We start from the raw sequence: 22224 nt of genomic DNA on the forward strand, positions 1-22224 counted from the left end.
CTAATACACACATCAGCTGCTGCAGAACCTCCTAATACACACCTCAGCTGTTGCAGAACTTCATAATACACACCTCAGCTGCTGCAGAACCTCCCAATACACACCTCAGCTGCTGCAGAACCTCCTAATACACACCTCAGCTGCTGCAGAACCTCCCAATACACACCTCAGCTGCTGCAGAACCTCCTAATACACACCTCAGCTGCTGCAGAACTGCCTAATACACACCTCAGCTGCTGCAGAACCTCCTAATACACACCTCAGCTGCTGCAGAACCTCCTAATACACACCTCAGCTGTTGCAGAACTTCATAATACACACCTCAGCTGCTGCAGAACCTCCTAACACACACCTCAGCTGCTGCAGAACATCATAACCTGATGCTAGAGAACATATAAGGCTTTGATCACTTCTGTGTTTGGGCCACATTCACAGATCAGGTCATAAATGCTGGCCACAATTTTATATCCTGGCAGGTGGAAACCCATCAGATCTCATCATAGTTAGCGGGATCCGTCAGGTGTTGACATCCATGAAGTGCCAGATCCGGAATTGTGGTGATTTTCGTTGTTCTGATCCTATGACGGCAGAACAGTGAACGTCACCATCACAGATGTGAACAAAGCCTAATACACACTTCAGCTGGTGCAGAACATTATAATAGTGACAAGGGAACTACAAGTCTCATCATCACCAGATTGTTATTATTGGAAATTAGGGGGCAACACAGGGTGAGGTAAAATGCAGAGAACTACAACTCTCAGCATGTCCCGGCTGTTATTATTGGATACAAGTGAATATTACACAGAGAGAGTATTAGGCCGGGTTAACATCACTGTTTAGTTTTCTGTACGTCTGATCCATCAGAAGAACAGAAAAATAAAGAAAAAAATAGATCCTGTATTTCAAGCATCAGTTCTGCATATTTGGCATCCGTTTCAGCCATTTCCACCTGAGATCCATTATTTTAGATGGAAAAAAGTCCTGCACGCCAAACAGAAAACTAAACGGTGATCTGAACCCAGCCGAGAACTACAACTCCCAGCATGTCCAGATTATTATAGGGCATCATCAGGTGGTACTAGGTGAGAACTTTAAAAGGAAATAACTATAACCCCCAGTATGGCCAGACTTTTTGTGGGGCATCAGTATACATTACAGAGAGCGGGGTATAAGAGGAGAGAACTACAACTCCCAGCATTACAAGACTGTACTAGAGCATAAACTGAAATTACAGGGAGAGGCGTATAATATGACAGAACTACAACTCTCAACATTACCAGACTGTACTAGGGCATACATTGAAATTACATGGGGAGGGATATAATATGACAGAACTACAACTCCCAGCTTTTCTAGGATGTTATGTAGGTTATCCCAGGACACCACCAACCTCTACTCCAGGCACCACACAGAAGCTCCGCCCCCTCACAGCGACATCCCATAGTTCCCTTACGTCCTAACCAGTGGCACAGATGGGCCCCCCGTGGACTGGTAGGACAGGTGGAAATTTTATTGACACTTAAATAATTAAATAATTGACTAGACCCTCCCACCTCCAATAAAGAGGGGTATCACCCCCAGTCCCCTTGTGTTTTTCTTCTGTCCTCCAGACAGGTTTGCACTGGTGGAGATCCCCCTCTGGGGGGGATCCCTGTTCTAATAGAACTCGACACTTACCCTTTGGGGTTAACTTTGCATGTTTATTTTTTTTTTTGCCATCTCTGGTGGCTGTTTCTTCTTCCTGCGGTTGGTCGCAGGGTAATCTGTTCCGCTCCTGTGCTAAATAAGCAACTCGGGGCGGAGAGGATTCTTGTGACCTATCGGTCCCCTCTGTGCTCAGGTTTCGAGCCCGTAGTGGGGAGAGAGGCTCCCGCTTGTACTCACGTGCTGGTCCTCTCTATCTAGACGCTCCTATGGAGCACTGGGAGCTAGGAGTCGGCGGCCCCATGTGTTTCCTGCGGGCACTGCCATTTTGGGAGTGACGTCTCCGGCGTGTGACATCACTTCCTTTTGTCTTTAGGAGGAAGTGTTCCCTGCCTTTATAATGTAGTTTTTTCCGCCATTTGTGGCAAAGTGGGCTGCTGTGGGCTCCCTTTGGTTTTTTACCTCTATTTTCTCTCTTCTGAAGTAATTTTATTGATTATTATATTTAGCGCTAGCTCCGCCCCTTTTATCCTATTTTTCGGCGCCAATGTTGCTATTTTAATCCTGCACCAGTGGTCATTCGGCCTCCTGGAGCACAGGTGTATGGTTTTCCTTACTCTGCTTATCTTGGATTTTGGCTGAAGCGAATTTTCCCTTCTTCCAAGCGGTTTTGCTTTGATCAGCTAGTGCTGTTTCTATGCTAACTACCCTTGCGGCTTTTGCTTGAAGCAGTTTCTTGTTTTGTTCTGGGTAAAAGCCTATTTGCTTGGATTTCCTTTCCTCCTTCCAGACTCAACAGTTAATTCTGTTTGTTTCTTGCAGCCATGTCGTCTACAGGGGATGGTGATCGGGACACTGGCAGGAAGAATCCTGGCAAGAGACGCCATCTTCAATGCCACGACTGTCAAATTGTCGTGGAGGACAATTATTTATTTTCTCGATGTCCGCCGTGTAGAGCTAAGCTTCTTCCCCAGAAAGAACCTACGGTTCATGATGTAGTTGACTGGGTCAAGAACTACATGGAGTCCAACATTAAAGGGCTTCTGTCAGCCCACTAAACCGTTTTTTGTTTTTTTTGGTTAATAATAATCCCTACACTGCGAGCTCCCTATACATAAGCTAAATATTCATTTTTGTTCAGTAGATTTTGTTAAAAAGCAATTTTTATAATATGTAAATTACCCTGGTAGCAGCCGCATCCTCCTCTCATAATGACGCCCCCTCCGCTGTGTGAGTGACAGGGCCAGGGAACGGGATCGTTCTCTGCTGGACCTGTTTGAATTCAAAATATCGCGCCTGCGCCGTACCTGTCTTTAATCGGCGCAGGCGCACTGAGAGGCGGCCGCTCTGTCGGCCGCTCCATCCTCAATGCGCCTGCGCCGATGACGTCACAACTACCCCCGGCGCAGGCGCATTGAGGATGGAGCGGCCGAGAGAGCCTCTCAGTGCGCCTGCGCCGATTAAAGACAGGTACGGCGCAGGCGCGATATTTTGAATTCAAACAGGGCCAGCAGAGAACGATCCCGTTCCCTGGCCCTGTCACTCACACAGCGGAGGGGGCGTCATTATGAGAGGAGGATGCGGCTGCTACCAGCAAGTAGCCGCCCTACTTGCTGGTAGCAAGGTAATTTACATATTATAAAAATAGCTTTTTAACTAAATCTATTGAACAAAAATGAATATTTAGCTTATGTATAGGGAGCTCGCAGTGTAGGGATTATTATTAACAAAAAAAAAAACGGTTTAGTGGGCTGACAGAAGCCCTTTAATCAGGTGAACTCCTCTATAGAGGAGTTGAAGCAGGCTCTTATATCTAAGCGCCAAAGACCTTCCTCTCCTCATCGGACCATGGAGGTACCGGGGGCTCAGGATGCTAGAGAGGGATCTATGTCCTCTTCTTCTGAAGAGGAGGATGGGTTTTCCTACTTCTTCCCTCCTGAGAAAGCCCAGCTGAGATCCATCCGGTCGGGGGACCAGGATGTTGATCAGCGTAAAGCCTCTAAGGGGCCCAGGGCATTTAAAGCGGACGATTCCTTCCTGTCATTAATGAAGACAGAGTGGAAGAAACCAGAAAAAGGTCCCAAATATTTAAGTCTGTCTTCCCGTTAAGAGAAGATCAATTGTCCTCTTGGGGGCCAGTACCAAAGGTGGATATGTCCATTTCCAAGCTTTCCAAGAGGACCATAGTACCATCAGACGACGGATCAAGTCTTCAGGATCCGATGGACCACAAGGCTGATTGCGCCTTTAGGCGTATTTATTCCTCTGCATCGGCTTCTGCCTCGGTCGCAATAGCGTCCTCTGAAGTGGCAAACTTTCTCAAGACCAGGTTCGCCCAAGGTCAGTCTGACCTGGACCAGGGGGTCTCTAGGGATGACATCTTCGCCTCTTGTAAGACGGCCAGTCTGGCCATTGATTTTTAGTGTGACGCTGTTCCACAACAACTAAAATTGGCTTCCAAGACCATGGCGCTCTCAGCAGTAGACAGGCGTCCGCTCTGGCTAAAACCCTGGAAGGCTGATACAACTTCCAACCATAATCTCTGCGCCATGGCATATGAACCCGGCAAACTTTTTGGGACAGAGCTTGACCATATAATGGAGGGACTGTCGGATAAGAAGGGCAAGTCCCTTCCTCAACAGCCCTTTCATGGTCGGGGCAAAAGGTATGGGTCCAGGTCTGAACCTCAGCCCAAAGCCCAGAGAGATTGGAGCTCCCGTAGAGGGGGGAAATCCTCCAGGGTCTCTAAGCCCCCCAAGAAATCCTCGAGGCTCTGATTGCAGGCCTCCTCAAGGCTCTTGGTACCACGCCGGTCTGACTGGATTCTCAGAACTCCCTGCTGCCCATATTCCCGTAGGCGGGATATTTAGAAAAGATGAAAATCTCCCTGTCTGGGCCTTCCTATATGTAACTAGGGCTCTCCAGCTCCCTCTAACGTCTGGGAGGCTAAACTACACCCTGACAGGCCTGACACCCAGATAATACAGGGAAAACAAGTACATGACATTTAATGCAATGCAACACATTAACCTGTGCAGCGCCCACCTTTACCTAGTGGGACACTACATACCCCCACGCTATAACGTTGCCCGTCCTCGGCGCAACATGGAGGGTCCGCCCATCTGGAAGCGGCAACCTGAAAGACAGCAGAGAACATGCATATACAATATTCACCACATTAACAATATAACAGTTAATAAAGGCACTGAAAGGAGTGATGACAAGGGGCGTCGTTCTCTTCTCTCAGGATAATGTGAGGGAACAGGGGCGCTGACCTGGCACAGCGTATCAATAAACTAGGATAGTCCATATAAAAATAAATAAACATAAGTCCTTGGAGGCTCAAAGAACAACATGAGTCCGTACCCAGGCTTGTAATGGTTAAACAGGGGTTTCCCGTGAGGGGCTACCTGGGCCCATAATGTAGTCCACAAACCTCACAGGTCGATGCCCCCTGGTAGAACGGGTAGACCTCCTTACTGGCAGGGATTCTTCCTGCCTGGCTTCAGGAATGTCAGAGGAGCCCATTGCCCCTAACAGGAACAGGAGCAGGACCCAACAAATTCAACCAAGGCGTGAGGGCCCAGTGGAGCGGCTCTTTATCATGGATTAAGTTCTCCACAGCCTGCATAGGGTCCATAGGTGGAGCCGGCAACTCTTCCTCAGTAGGCTCAGGTTCCATCTCCTCCGCCGCTGGTTCTCCTTCTATACAGGGCTTGAGGCGGTTCCTGTGAACAACTTGGGGACCTTTTCCTTCCCTGGAGATCTGGTAAATGTGGGCCGCAGCATTGGGTATGGCAGTGATAAGGTAGGGAATCCTTTCCCATTTGCTGTCCAACTTGCTGGTCCGGTGGTTGTTTTTCAACCATACCTTGTCTCCCAGAGCCAGGGGTCCCGCATGGGCAGTCTGGTCAAAGTCCTTCTGCTGCCTTTCTCGAACAATCTCCATCCGTTCCTGGACAATCTCCTTAGCATTAAGAAGACGCCTTTGGTGTTCCACCACCCAATCAGTCTTGGGCAGTGGGTTGATCTCATCCGGCACCTGTACCCCTAGGGAGTGGTCCGCAGGCAATCTCCCTTGTCGGCCGAACATCAGATAAAACGGGGTATAGCCGGTGGAACAATGGATGGTGTTGTTGTAAGTGTACATAAGCTGCGGCAACAGAGTAGGCCAATCTCCCCTCGTCTCAGGGGGTACTGCTCTCAGCATTTCAATGAGAGTCTTATTCATTTTTTCACAGAGTCCGTTACCTTGCGGATGATAAGCGGTGGTCCGGACCTTCTGGCAGTTGTGTAGCAGGCACATCTCATGGAACAGCTGTGACTCAAACGCAGACCCTTGATCGGTGAGGATCCTTTCTGGGCAACCGTAGGGCAGCAGGAAATGCTTCCAGAACGCCTCCGCTGTGGTCTTGGCTGTCAGGTCTTTCACAGGCACTGCTACGACAAACTTAGTGAAATGATCAATTATAGTCATGGCATATGTATACCCTGAGCGACTCGGCTCTAACTTTACATGATCAATGGCCACAAGTTCTAAAGGAGCCTTACTTACGATGGGATGGAGAGGCGCCCTCTGGTCATGGCGTTCAGTCCGCCCCACAGCACAGGCAGTGCATTCTCTGCACCATTTCTCAATATCTTCTCTCATCCCGATCCAATAGAATCTTCTGCGAATGGTGGCCTCAGTCTTTTGCACACCGAAGTGTCCGGACTGATTGTGATACATATCCAGCACCAGGCTGGCATCCCGACGTGGCAGGAGGATTTGATACACTCTATCATAGGACACTGGATCCAGACTCCTTCTGAGCAACAGGCCCTTTTGAAGGAATAGTTGATGGTGATGTCTCCACAGTCTCACTAGCTCTGGGTCTGCACTCTTCCTGCGGATCCTCTCAGGGACTTTTCCACTGGTAAGGAAGTCGAGCAGTTCACCGAGGACTCTACTTTCGGACTGGAGCTTAATCCATCTTTCTTGATCGCCTCTGGACTCAGGACCATCTGATGAGGAAGGATCAGCAGCAGGGGAATCTTCAGCACGTATATTATCCTGCTGGGTAAATTTATTATAGAACGCTGGCATCTCCACCTCTTCCCAGGCATCCTTCGGTTCATCTGGGGCTTCGTTAGTGGGGAGTCGTGACAGAGTCTGTGGAGTGTTTGCTGAAAGCCTGGTGGTGCTCCTTCACCAGCTTCAGGACTCCCTCTAGTTGCTCCTTTGGGGTGGATTCGTCCCCCACATATAGTTCTTCCCACCAGGATGCCGTTGGGGTGCTGCTGTTCTGCGCGGTCTGGAACGCCTCCGCGGCAGGCAGACGGATCACATCCTGGAAAGACACCTGGAAAAGCTGAGCAACGGGGTAGTGTTTAAAGAGAGTAACGGGATGATCACCAAAGTTGATTAAACTAACAGGCACTTTACCTTGAGACACGGTCACCATGCTCTTGGCTGTCCGTACGAAAGGATGGTCCTTAATAGGAATAGGTTCTACTAGGGCTTGATAGTCCTGGCCCTGGATCCCTAATACAGCATGGCACCACAGGATGATCTGGGAATTTGGAGGCAAAATCACCGGCCGGTTATCCCAGATCCGGACAGTGCAAATTTCTCCTTTCTTGTTGGCGAACCTTTGTTGAGCGCACAGCACGCTAATAGTTTTCTGAATAACTCTTCTGGAAGCAGGTGAGGCGGATGATATGGTTTGATTCAATGCTTCAAGCACTTCGGAGTAACAATTTTTAAGAACATTAGTCCCTAAGATCACAGGATGTCCTCCTTTACCTCCGGCTTGCACCACAATCACGCCTTGCTGTGGCAGGGTGGCTTCTCCCACCTGAAGAGTAGGTTCCCAATACCCATGCACTTTCACTGGCTTACCGTTGCTAGCGATAATATCTAGCCAGGACTCTGGTGGCTGGGTGAGGAGACTTGGATCCCAGAACTTGTCAAAGGCAGGCCGTTGAATGGTGGTGACCTGTGACCCAGTGTCTAACAGGGCCTCAAAGGGTATCCCGTTGATACATATATTAATTTTCGGACGAGATCCCACATACTTAGGCATCCATTTTGGATCCTTTGGACCTTCTGTTCTACCTCCCGAGGGGCGGTCCTCTGCCTCAGGGGTTACTCGTTTAACTGCCAGCACATGGATTCAGTATGTCCATATTTCTTGCAGTGATGGCAGACAGGCTGTTTTCTACTTCTGGGCCGGTACTTCGGTCGCCCATCAGGCTCTTTTGGATACACATCTCCATATGCAGGTGGGAGCCTTGGAGGAAAAGGACCTTCATCTTCCTAGTAACAATGGTCTCTCCCACTCCTCTATCTTCTTGCACACCTTCTCTAGACTTAGAGTAAGATAGTTCACTTGCTCCATTAGTGCTGCCACTACATCTGTGACTGGAGCTTGGGTGGCTTGACCGACTCCTGCAGACCCCACATTAACAGTCTTTGGCTGACAAGCCTGGGGTTCAGGGAAGGTTGCTGGCCCTGGAGCAGGGTTCTGGCCTAGGATGCTGATGGCCAATTCTTTAAAATCCAAGAATGTACAGTGAGGGTGTTGAGCTGACAACATCCGTAGCTGGCCCTTTAAATGCTCAGTACTTATGCCTGCAATGAATTGCTCCCTAAGAGTCCGGTCCTGGTCCTCAGCTTCTTTAGGATCCACTTGGACTACAGCTCTCAGCGTCTCCTGTAAGGACAGAGCAAAATCACGGAGCGACTCTCCAGGCTGCTGCTTTCTGCTGAAGAAACACATTTTAACTTCTGACACCGTTCTGGCTTCAAACGTGGTGCCCAAACGTTCAAAGATCTGTTCCAGGCTATTTTTCTCAGAACGGGGCCATGACATTACTTCCCTGCGGGCGGCCCCTTCTAACTGAGCTAAGAGGATCTCCATTTGCTGCTCAGCATTGATGGGATAAAGCCGGAACAAAGCCAGTATCTGTTCCCTAAAGTCTTTTAACTTGTGGGCTTCCCCTGAATAACGTGGGAACCAGGGGGCCCCGAAATAGTACGGCATGGTGAGCGGCATCAGGCTTGGCGGTGCTGCGGCGGCAGGGGCCCCAGAGTAGGCTGCGGGTACTTCAGCAGGCACGACTGGGGCTGCCTGTGCGATTTCCTCGACCGCGGACATGGCGTTGCTAGGTGGGTATGGCCCTTTAAATGTAGCGGAGCGGACCGGAGCGGCTATGGCAGTAACTTTAACCTTTTTTTTTTTTCAGACAAGTCTTTTACTACTAGCGGGGATCCCTCCGGTGCCTTGGCAGGGGTCGGGAAGCTTCCGGACAGGTAAGCGGAGAAGCCGGCAAAAGTTTTTAAAGTCGGTACTCACTCCGGTGGTGCTCGCTCCAAGTCTCGCGAGATGCGCAGCTACGGGTGTCAGACGTCCTGCGTACCGCGTCAGCAGGTAGGCGCGGCCTCTCGTAGCTTCGGGACTCAGGTAGGCGGGGTTCTTTTTCCTGGTTGGCTGGGCGATGGCTCCGCCTGATTCTTTTCGCGCCAAAGTCCTCTTTTTCGCGCCAAACAGCTCCACGAGGCGCACTGGTAATCCGATCAGGTCAAATGGGCAATATGGCTGTCTATTCACTGACAGCAAGCGGTGGCTCAAATAAGCAGAAAACAGTCCACACAATGCTATTTTCACACCGCAATTACTACAGTTCACTTTGGCCCAGCAATTTTCAATAAAACAATTGGGGCATGTCACTTTAAGACAATTTTCAGCACACAGTTTTTAAATCCGCTATGGCGCAGGAATATTCGGATCCTGTTTGTGACGCCAATTTATGCAACACGCCAGACCTGCAGGGTAGGACGAAGTGAGGTCACGGTTATGGGCTATCGAGGGTACTCACTGTATTTGAAGAACCCTGGGCAGGTGCGTGGCAGTGAAGGAGAGGTTGACACGGTTCCTCTGGGGCACACTCTGTATATAGGGACCAGGCCTGATGGTGGATGAGGTGCCCTGGATGTTGCAGGTATTTTGTGTGCCTGGGGCAAGGTCCCTGTGGTACTCGTGACGCCAGTGCCTTTGGGCGGTGGCACGCCGGTTGGTGGTTGGAATGATGAAGGTACACAAGTATACAGTGAACCAAACGTAAACTTTACTGGACAATCCAACTTTGTACAGCAGGTGTAGTACAGTCTTTATATTACAGTTCCACAAGGGGGCTTATTCACAATATGGCAGGCAATATTCATGCAAGATACGCAGAGGGTGAACTTCACAAGCACTCAGCAGCAGGTTGTACCTTTCCTCAGAATTAATGTACAGTGTCCTTTCTAGAACTCCTGCTCCGGCTTAATCTCCCAAGGCCCGGATGCCTAAAAGGGTGGCTTAAATCCTTGGTTACTTTCTTCCTCAGGTATTAGATTCTTGCTCTACTTTATAAGGTCCTCTGCCCATCAGGGTCACTTAGCTTACCCTGAATCGCCTTCTTCTGTAAGGTGGATAACTGTGGGTTTCTCCCAGGAGGTTGGATCCTGCAACTGGGGTGTCTCTACTGAGCTAATCCTAGCCTCAGGAGCTTCAGGTGGACGAAGTGACTCCTCTAGTCCCCTGGAATGAACTAACACTTCCCTGTCTGGGCCTTCCTATATGTAACTAGGGCTCTCCAGCTCCCTCTAACGTCTGGGAGGCTAAACTACACCCTGACAGGCCTGACACCCAGATAATACAGGGAAAACAAGTACATGACATTTAATGCAATGCAACACATTAACCTGTGCAGCGCCCACCTTTACCTAGTGGGACACTACACTTGCTGAAATGCCCATCTGTGCCACTGGTTAGGACGTAAGGGAATCATTAATTTCTAACAATAATTTGTTTTCCTTAGTCCTAACAGTGGCACACAAATATCCGCCCCTTACTTATTTGTTGTTATACATTATTGTTGCTTATTTATACTTGTATCTATACAAGGGGACTTGGGGTGATCCCCCTCTTTATTGGAGGTGGGAGGGTCTAGTCAATTATTTAAGTGTCAATAAAATTTCCACCTGTCCTACCAGTCCATGGGGGGGCAGAATGCCCCATCTGTGCCACTGTTAGGACTAAGGGAAAACAAATTATAGTTAGTTAGAAATTAACGATTCTTTCACCAGTCCTCTGCACGGGTCACATGATGATGACATCACCACAGGTCATTCAGACTTCTGCTCCTCTGCTATTCCATGGCTTCCTGCACTGGTCACATGGCTAATGACCTCACCAAAGGTCCTTCACTTCTTACATTCTCTTTTCACACAGGTGGCTATACAACTGTAATTAGTGGGTGGGGCCTATCCTCCACTGCGGCCCCCTTCCCTCAGGGGCCCCAAAGCAGCTGTGTGGTCTGCCTCTATTGGAGGTACGCCTCTATTGGAGGTCCAATTCCCACTTCCCAAAGCAAGGCGCTAGGTCATAATTACTAAGTTTTGTCAAAGTCATATAAAGCTGGGAAAGCACTTTGTAGTGCAGGTCTGGTTTCAAGAAAAGATCAAAGTTGGTCATCTCCGGGCACGAGAGGTGTTGAAAGAGATCCCTAATAAATTATTTAAGCTGAGCATACTCTAACCAATGTCGCCCCTGTCTCCTATCCAAAGGAATTAAAGTATCCATGGGAGCAAACGTAGTCCCGTTAAGGACATCTCGGACCCTAGGATAAGATCGGCTAGACCAGTGTAAGAATCTGGAGGCATAATGTCCAGGGGCGAAAGATGGATTACCCATTAGAGGAGTCATGGGGCCAGGGTATTGAGACAGCCCCTATCTGTCCCAAATAGAGAAAGCGTGACATGTTAAAAAAGGCCACTCCTCCAATGGCGGTCTATCCTCCTGCGGAACCCATGGGGCTACCAAATAGTCGATTGGAGCTAGATCCTGGTCCATCTGGACCCACAAATTAACGTTAGAGCCTTTGGAACAATTAAGGATCCGCATGAGAACAGCCACCGAATAGTATAGTTTAAAATCTGGCAAACCCATGCCACCCCTATTTTTGGGTTTAGACAGTATACAAGCATTCAATCTGGGTTTACCCTTGCCCCATACAAATCTAGTTATTGCTCTATTAATGGTTATAAAAAACTTCCCTGGAATGCAAATGGGGACCGTTTGGAACAAGTACAATTGTGGCAGGATATCCATTTTAATCACGTTTATCCTACCGAACCACGAAAGGGATTTCAGAGAGTAATTTCCCAGCTCTGAGATTATTTTAGCTTGGAGAGGCAAATAGTTAAGCGGGTATAGGAGGTGGAGCCGGGATTTGCAATCCCAACTATGTAATGCTCGCTGTCTGCCATTTAAAAGTGAAATTGGACTGAATAAGTGACATTTCAGCGGCCGGCAGTGAGATATTTAACATTTCACTTTTATTCATATTAACCTTAAAATTACTCAGAGACCCGAATCGATGAAATTATTTTCTTGCAAAATAGATGGCAGGGTAATATGAGGGTTCAAAACATACAAGAGTAAGTCGTCCGCATAAAGAGCTAACCTGTGATGATGGGTCTAGTTCCGTAATGTCGGGATTGCTACGTAATGCAATGGCAAGGTTCTCCATTACAAGAACGTAGAGAAGGGGCGAAAGAGGGCACCCCTGGCGCGTGCCATTTACGAATATTAAAGGTGGAGGTGAGAATGCTATTTAGCAGAAAAATATTGTAAACTGGGATTTAATAAAACGTAACCTTTACTAGGTCATTTAAAATAATGTATCACACTGGGTGAGAGACGACATTGACAACACTAACAACAATAAACTCCTCCACTGTATCAATTCATATATTATTAATAAAAATGAAATGAAAAAAAGGGTGGATCTCACCTCGTCTGGGCGGGGACCATGGAGGACGGTCCTGGCGGTGATGTTAACTTTGGCCGCTGTGACCGGATGCTGATGTGGTAATTGGCACGGTATTAACTCCTGGCACACCCTATTATGGCTTTCCTGCCTGTCTAGGGGTCAAGGGGCTGTTCTTATAGCCTGCCTACCACAATGGAGCACCCGCCCCGACAGGGGCGACCCCACACCGAACCTTTCCCTCAGTATGGGTCTAAAGTTCTATCAAGCCCTAACTACAACGCCCTACATGCCATGTTTCTGTCTTTTCCAGACATCATCAGGGGACTTCACATGTATATTCCAGGGCAACTACAAATAGAAATTATGAACAAACACTAAATATAGGTCACAGATATCTGAGCGCCGCATGTATAGTAGCTTATCAGCAGACTCAGTTTACTTACTGGAGATCAAGGTGATTTTAGCCTCGTATCCTTGGACAAGATGATAGGTAACTCTTGTCCTCACTGTTACAGGGGAAGTGTCCCATGTCAGTCCATGTCTCACCACAAATGACAGTGATTTGGGTGAGCATTGAATGGTTGTTAGCCGCCTCCTAATATACCTCTACTCCCAGTATGTGTACGCCCCCCATGATTATTGATCTCACCTGTCCGAATCTCTCAGGATGCTTGTTATTCCATGTGGAACGCACGCCGCTCGCGTGCGTTCCACCGGACCGGAAGTCAATGTCACGTGATGCGGGCTAAACCGGAAGTGAGGTCAGGGCCTGAGTCAGAGCATTGCCAGTTGCATAGCAACTTCTAGGCTCATGACACTCGGCCCTGTTTCAAGGCAAATGATAGCTTGCCTGCTTTTTGTATATATGCACAATCGCATTGCGGATTTCAATTGGCAGGACAGCCACACACAGACCATCTTACTCCAAATACCGGCCAGTAACTGGGCCAGGGAGCCTGATCTATGTCAGCTGGAGTACATACTTTGGAATATTACAATTCAAGATAAGTCCACCATCGGATCCAATGCGCTCATCGTTTGGATGAGACAACATCGGGTCCGAGGGAGACTAAGTCAGGTGACCGCATTACATTAGCAAATTACCCTTATGAGTTTTCCGACCATGTCTACCATCACATCCCATGCGCTCATGATATGGGCACATGTGATACAAGGGGGGACACGTTCAGATCACATCCATCCTAATTCGCCTTTTATTGCGACTCAGATCACAAGAAGCAGCAATAATTCTGTTGTTCATTTAAACCGGATGGATGGACCGTTTTAAGATAGAAGATCCATTTGGCTTCACATTGCAGGATCCTCTTATCAAAATCACCCCGTCTTATTCCTGGCTTGATTTTTTCAATTCCAGAGAAGGAAAGACAGTCCAATCTGCCTTCGTGTTCAGTGTTCACGTGTCGTGCCACCGATGTGTCTCTGTCATTCCTTATGTCGCTCAAATGCTCTCCTATTCTTCTCCTCAACTCCCTACCAGTCTTCCCGACATATTCCTTTCCACATTCACATGTGATTTTGTAAACCAAACCCATGCTTCTGCAGTTAATAAAGTCCGTAATTGTATAGACTTTATCTGTATTATTGCTCCTAAATGACTTTGCTTTGGCCATAAAGGGGCACGCCACGCATCTTCCACATTTATAGTTGCCACTAAGGCCTCTCTCCAGCCAAGTCTTTTGCTGGGGCCCTGGTGTATAGTGGCTATGCACCAACATATCACGAATGCTTCTGCCACGTCTATATGTGATGCTGGGGTGCCCCTTTATGGCCTTGCAGACGTCAGGATCCATTAAAAGCACATGCCAGTGTTTAGATATAATATCTCTGATTCCAGAGGAACAGCCATTGTATGTGCTGATAAAACGGATCTCCCTGTTCTCACTGGAGCTACTGTGCATGGGGGTCTACTCGCGGCGCCAATAGAGACACTCTATCCTTATTCAGGGCGGTCTGGTACGCTGGTGTAAGTACACCTGCTGGGTATCCACGGTCTAAAAAACGAGTTTTCAAGTCCCCCGCTTGTTTCACGAACTCCGAGCGCTTCGAACAATTCCTTCTTAATCGCAGATATTGACCTCTCGGTATTCCCTTCCTGAGGGGGTATGGATGGCTACTTTCCCACCTCAGGAGGGAATTTGTTGAGGTCGGCTTGCGATATATGGATGTTTCCAGACACCCCTGATGGTTTATATTCACTCTGATGTCAAGGAAAGGGAGTTTAGATGGATCACATTCTGATGTGAAATGGAGGCCTATCTCGTTTTGGTTTAGTTGTTGAACCCAAGCCGAGAAGGTCTCCATACTCCCCTTCCAGATGACGAAAACATCATCTATGAAGCGCGCCCACTTTTGGACGCTCTGCAACTCGATCGCGGACTCGTCCCTGAATACAATAGTGTTTTCCCACCAGCCCAGGAACAAATTAGCATACGATGGGGCACAAGGGCTCCCCATCGCGGTGCCCCTGAGCTGGTGGAAAACACGCCCATTGAAGAGAAAATAATTTCTCTTCAATGAGAATTCCAATAATTCTAATACAAAGGCGCTGTGTGCCTGAAAGTGTCTCCCCCTTGACGACAGAAAGTATGACACTGCATGAAGGCCCCATTTATGTGGAATGGATGAGTAGAGTGCTTCAACGTCTACACTTCCCAATATGCAGCCCTCATCCAGCTGTATACCCTCTAACTGTCTAAGGAGGTCCCCGGTATCTTTTACATGGGATGATAAGGAAAGGACAAATGGTGCCAGGATCTTATCTATGTACACTCCTAGATTTTGACTCAGGCTATCAATGCCCGATACAATCGAGCGCCCTTTTAGAGGCTTATAGCCTTTGTGCACTTTCGGGAGACTGTAGAAAGTGGCAATTTGAGGATGTGCCGGGTACATAAATTCGAATTCTTCTTGACTGATAAGTTTGGCATATTTTGCCCTATCTAGTATGTTTTTTAACTCTTTTTTATATACAGCGGTCGGATCACTCTGTAGGATTTCGTAGCAGTCCCGTGGGGCTAATAAATTCTCACACATTTCCTCATAATTCTTTGTACTCAGGATGACTGTGTTCCCACCTTTGTCCGATGGCTTGATGACAATGCCCTTATTCTTAGACAAGTCATCAAGTGCACACAGTTCATCCCGAGTACAATTCTGAGGTGCTGAATACAAATGCGTGGTCTCTAGGTCCTTACTGACCAATTTAAGAAAAACGTCCACGCAGTTCGTTTCGCCTATGGGGGGTGCCCTTTTACTCTTATTTTTAAAAGGTGTGAAGGGGCCCTCACCCAAAACTGGTTCATTGGCTGCCGTCAGACTTTCTAATAGTTTTACATCAGATATCATATCCCGAGGGACTCCCATTTCTGCGCTTTGTTTCTTCTCGATATTGCAATAATGCTTATACCAGCGCAATTTGCGCACGAAGAGATGCAGGTCTACAGTAGTTTTGAATGGGTTATATTTGGGTGTTGGGACAAAGGAGAGTCCTTTCTCCAAGACCTTGATTTCTGTACTTGATAAAGTATGATCAGACAAATTAATTATTTTTGGGCCAGCGCTGTTGTCGCTCCCTGGGGTTGTTGTGGTGCTCGATTGCGTAGGGGGTATGTCGAGCTCTGATCTAAAAAACCTTGTCCGGCCTTATTGTAGTAACCCCCCCGGTTATTTTTCTTGCCCCGCCCTCGGCCTTTAGCTAAATTTTTCCGATTTCCTATATATTGTTCTTTCTCTGAACCTGACAAATCGTCTCAGTTGATGAGATGTCAGTGTCTCTTTCAGTTACTCTCCTTCTTTCAGTTATTTGTACATATACTTTATTTTCTTTGAAATCCGCTAAGTCTCGGGTAAACTGTTTTTGTTTACGTTCCTTAAGATGATATTGGAACTTATCCAAAGAGGTCTGGAGTTGTTTCTCCTTTGTCCCAAAATCTGTTTCCTGTGAAAAAGACTGTGTGATGGCTATCTGTTCTAGTAATTTAATCTCAAGTCCTGTCAAAGTCTCTCGTTCCTGATCAATTAGAAGTCTCATGAACCTTAATGAGCTACTGGTAGCCTCAGACTCCCATTTGCTCATCAAGAGGCATTTCTGCAACGAAGTCACAGGAGTGAGGATTAATACGTAAACCGCGCGGAACAATGTTATGCTCTAGGTAGTGTTCAAGACTTTGAACTTCCCACCACGAGACTATCTGTTCCTTATATACCTTTTCATGTTCTTTAAACGCGGCACCATATGATGGAATATATTTTCTCTGGCAGAATGCTCTATCAGAGAAAACTTCCTTGGCCTCAGTTAGCCAGCTATCGGAGTCGAAGCCTGTGCTCAGAAATCCTGCCATATCCGATATATGTACCAAATGAAGTGAAAATTAATTAGATATACCACCTCTACAGGTTTGTGTTCGTGGTATGTAATTACACCCAAATATAGCAGAAAAATATTGTAAACTGGGATTTAATAAAACGTAACCTTTACTAGGTCATTTAAAATAATGTATCACACTGGGTGAGAGACGACATTGACAACACTAACAACAATAAACTCCTCCACTGTATCAATTCATATGCTATTTACTTTCACTCTGGCGGATGGGCATGAGTAAAGGGCACTAACTTTGTCAACCAGGTTCGGGTCAAGTCCTATCTGACGCAATGCAGCTATCATGAAGCTCCACCGAACCCGATCAAAAGCCTTCTCGGCATCTATTGAGAGAAGACAAAAGGGTTTCCCAAGGCGTTTTGCTGCCGCGATAAGGTTAATGGTTCTATTAGTATTATCCCTAGTTTCCCTGCCAGGTATAAACCCCACTTGGTCCCTATGAGTGACCGTCGGGAGCACCGAATTAAGGCGGGAGGCCAATAATTTGGAATACATCTTAATATCACCATTGATAAGGGATATGGGATGATAATTACTACAGCAGGAAACATCTTTGTTAGGTTTCGGAATTAAGAGTATATGCGCTTCCAGCGCCTGTTTTGGAAAAGGATTCGACTGGGAGATACTATTAAAAACTTTAAGAAGGAAAGGAACAAGGAAGGTCAGCAAATGTTTTTCACCCCTTTAGGTTTGAGGTGATAATTCTGAGTTCAGAATCCGTGAAATCATTCTCAATGTCGGCCACCGTTTCCACAGGAATAGTGGGGAGGGCCATGTCCGTGATATATTGATCAATGCGACTATCCAGATCATTTGTTGCACTGCTATCTAACTGATCATTAATGTTATATAAAGACTCAAAATATTGTTTGAAGGCTTCCGCAATCCCTATGGGGTTATGAATCATGGTACCAGATGCATCTTTTATGCAGGGAATATAATTCAACTGTTGGCGGGGATGAATGAAGCGAGCTAGAGCTGTACCCGGTTTGCTGGAGTGTTCAAAAAGAAAACTCCTGAATTTATGTTGTCTGCGAGAAGCTTATTTAAGTAAGCCCAATGATTGTTCTCTAAGAGTAGTGAGCTCATTAAGGGTATGGACGTTTAACGTTTGCTTGTGAGACCTTTCCAGCTCAGATACCTTGGACCACAGACTCTTAATTTTAGCTGCCTTTTCCTTTTTGAGTCTGAATCCATGCTGTATCAAAACACCTCTCAAAACACACTTCAGTGCCTCCCACTGAATGGGAAGAGGCGAGGCATCCTAAGCGTGTATATTTAGAAACTCCTGTATGCTGGACGTGATGGCTGCCCGACAGACGCTATCTTTGAGCAAAGTGTCATTCAGGCGCCAGACCCATTCTTTAGCCATAAGGCCAGTTCTAGAGAAAGGAACATCGGGGAGTGGTCAGACCACGTCAAATTGCCTATGTGAGAGGATGGATTAAACGTCAACTCATGATAGGAGATAAAAAACTATTCTAGTATACTAAAGGTAGGTGTGTCAGGGAAAAGAATGTATAGTCCCTATCCTTAGGGTGTAGGATGCACCACACATCTACTAATTGCCTTGAGAAGAAGGAATGATGCACCCTGGAAAGTGTCGATTTTGGAACCCGTAAAACTCCTGATGAGGAGTTTAATGATAGCTCAAAGACCATGCTAAAGTCTCCACCCAATAGTATAATCCCTTCTGCAAACCTGTCCAACTTCGATAACATTTTCCTCAAGGATTTTCCTTGGCCCACGTTGGGAAGATAAAGGTTTCCAATGGTGTACACTCTCTCACAAATCCTCAGCTTCAGGAAAAAGAATCTCCCCAAGGGGTCCGCTTGATGGTCTAAAAGGGAATAGGAGAGAGATTTATGTATGGCGATAGAAACACCCCTGGACTTCGAATCAGGGTTAGTACTATGAGCCCAGTATCCCAAATGTTTGGTAGATAAAAATGGAACACGGCCCGTTCTAAAATGTGTTTCCTGGAGTAAAAGGATCTGCACCCTCTCTCCTAGAGCGTTTCTCAGGAGTGTTTAAGCCTCTGACATTAAACGAGGCTAATTTGATGCAAGGTGGAAGAGCCATGACCACCTCTGGACACCCAAGAAACAATATCGGGCCACGGATCTATGGAACAACAGAAAACACTCGTCTGCAAGATAGGACAATGGGAAAGGGAGGACACACAAGGAAGGGATAAGATAAGAAAGAGCTAGGGATAAACACACACTAAACCGTCACAATAATATCTGAGCAACTCTTTAACAAATTAGAGCAAGGCTGAGTGTGTTACAGGAAAAATTAGACCTAACAAGGGTCACACATGGGCGAAGTCCCACCACAGCCAAATGCCAATTTACTATCAATGAAAAATCACTAAACCACCAAAGGTTCAGCTAAATGGAAAGGACACCATGTACTAACATATTATAAATGAAAAACAGGTAACAAAATAGTACTGAGGAATAAAACCATAATCCCCTGGAGTGGAGGGGGGTCTGAGCCCATGATCAGTGCCAACAACTGAAAGTTACTTATGGGCAAGGACCTCCAACCAGAACAGGTCTGGAGAGAAAAACTCAGGAAACGTCACAATAAAAAGTGACATTACATATTCAGGTGAGATGATTGTCGTCACAACGTCTCTGTGAGTCCAACCGGTTTCTTTTGAACGGAGGACCTGTTGGTAGTGGAGGAATACACTGCCAATCCGGCAAGCGAAGAGAAGGTCAAGCGCTTTGAGGAAGGGGTCCAAATCCACAGGATCTCACAGTTCAAAGCGTCGGTCATTTCTCCGGACAACAAGTTGAAAAGGGGATATCATGAGCTCGCAGAAGATCCAGAAATGGTTTGAGGGCCCTCCTCTAGGCCAGCGTGGCTCGAGAGAGATCTTGCAATAATAGTAGTGAAGCCCCATCAAAATAAATGGAGGTTAGGTTTTGAGCTTTCCTCATTATTTCTTCTTTCACTGAGTAATAGTGGAGGCGACAGATCACATCCCTCGGCCTAGAGGGGTCTTGACTAATTCGTGCCAGAGTCCTGTGAGCCCTATTAATTTCCAAACGGTCCGATACTGGGACTTCAAAGATGGAGCTGAATATGCCCTGTAGGGTTGGAATCAAGTCCTCTGTTTTAGTCGCCTCTTGAAGGCCTATAATTCTGATATTATCTCTTCAAATCCTATTTTTTAAATCATCATGCATTTTGTATAGTTGGCAAATATGACGATCTCTGATAGTCCCTTGTGCAACCAGTTCCTCCACTTTCCCAGCCATGCGGTCTTGCATGGATGCTACCTCCTCCACCCTTTCCTCAATAGCTTGTATATTTGCAGTAACTGCTGACAGTTCCTGTTTATAGGAGTTTTACAAGCGTTCCATAATTTTCTCCATTTCTTGTCTGGTAGGAAGAAGTTTTACGTGCTCTTTCCAGTCCCATTGTTCCTCACCAGGGGTAGTAGGATGAGCCCCCGTGCGGCTTGGGGACGCAGTAGCACCCAGCTGCGTGGCCGACTCTGGGCCATGCGGTGGCGATGAATGCGCGGTTTGGCAGTTAGGTTTAGGGCCCATTGTTGCAGAAGCTGGGGTCATAAAAGTGAGACAGGCGAGTCCCTTGGAATGTCCACAAAAGCTGAGGCCACAGAGCCTCCTTGTACTGGAGAAGAACTCGTAGGGTGGTGCGTGCCAGGAACATAAAGCTGTGCGTCAATATTGAGTTGTAAAGCGTCACTTTGTCGATCACGCACCATAAAGTAGCTACATAGGCCCCTGTGTGAACCGGGCTTTCCTTTAGCAGGCGTATTACTTTTAGAACTTTTCCTGGTGCCCACCATGTGGGCTATTTAAATGTAGGCTGTGGGCTAGGAATCGCCCCCTTGTGTGCCCCCACCTCTGATGCTTCAGCCCCTCATAACAGACAGCAGAGGCCTGGCTACCAGGAGTCGGCTGTCCTCAGGGCAGGCCTGTAATGTAAGCAGGGCCGGCTGCTGGGACCTGTAGTGCGCCGACAGTTGTGGCCTCAGGCCAAGAAACCCTGAGGCCTTGAGGTAAGCAGGGAGGAGGCCCTCCGTAACTCACCCATCTCCTCAATGCAGAAGACTGCTGACTACTCCAAAGACCCGTGCAGAGCGGGAGCTGCTAATGCGCACCAGCGCCGTCAGAAGGATTCCGCCTGTGAAGTAGGCCGCACTGGCCGATGCCGACCTGGCGCACGTACTGAGACCCGGGCAGGACTCCAAATGCTCCTCAGGACCCCCGGCAGCGGAGCAGAGCAGAATCGCCTATGTGGGCACGGCGGGTCGGGATGGAAAGTCCTTCAAAGGTCCGGCACAGACGAAGCAGAGCGGATCTGCGGCCTCACTCCTCGGCTTCCGGTCACGCCCCCCGTCTTATCACAAATTAGGCGCATTCTCCAGCAGTCCGTGTACTTTGATTGAAATCTACTTCAGGTTGTAGCTGGAGTAGGTTTCTATTGTCATTTACACCAGAAAACTGGCATAAATGATAGTGACTGTGCCCACATCATTCCCGTTCCCCTTTTTTATAAACTGGCAAGTGCAGTTACTTGCACCTAAATTGTAGGTCTGCACCTTCTTTCACTATTTTCTGGTGTAGGGGTCGTAGTAAATCTGCCCCACCCCCTTTATGTGTCGAGAACATAAGTCAGGAGAACATAAAGCATTGAGGATTATTGAGAAAATTATCACTGCAATACACTTGGATGGGACAGGGTTTAGAGTCACCATGGCATGGCGAGCATCTCCTCTCCTGGACAATACTTTGTGCCTCTTCTAAAATGTACGGGAGACATCCTGGAAGAACAGGCAAGCCTCATGGGCACCCACCTCCCCTTGCTACTACAGCCCCAGCATAATTGTTGTCTGTGGGCGGGGCAGACTGGGAACTTAAAGTGGCCCTGGAAAAAATACTAGAATTGGCCCCGTTTTGTATTTGCGTCCAAATTGATGGAATGCAGGGCCAGCAATACCTTATTGTGGCACATTATACCACCCTAACAGAGCCAAATACCACAGTCCATAACAAAATACTGCTGCCAGCAGCACAAAATACATACCCAAAAACTTCCACTGGCCAGCCGCAAGGAAGACACAGGCGACCCCTTGGGCATCAGCCCACTGGGAAATTTCCCTGTAAGGTCTATGGCCAATCCACCCCTGTCTGTGGGGATACTCAAGAGTGAAGAAGAACATATTGAGTGCGGAAAGCAAAGCCTTTAACTCACTTTAAAGCGGACCTTTCACCGCTCCTGACATGCCTGTTTTAATAGCTTCATGCATTCCCCATGTAGTAACAATTCAGGAACATCTATTCTTATGACTCTATATTGTGCTATTCCTTTATTATTTCTACTAGAAGTTA

This window comes from Bufo gargarizans, chromosome 2 (assembly GCF_014858855.1).
Source record: "Bufo gargarizans isolate SCDJY-AF-19 chromosome 2, ASM1485885v1, whole genome shotgun sequence".
Taxonomy (NCBI): Eukaryota; Metazoa; Chordata; class Amphibia; order Anura; family Bufonidae; genus Bufo; species Bufo gargarizans.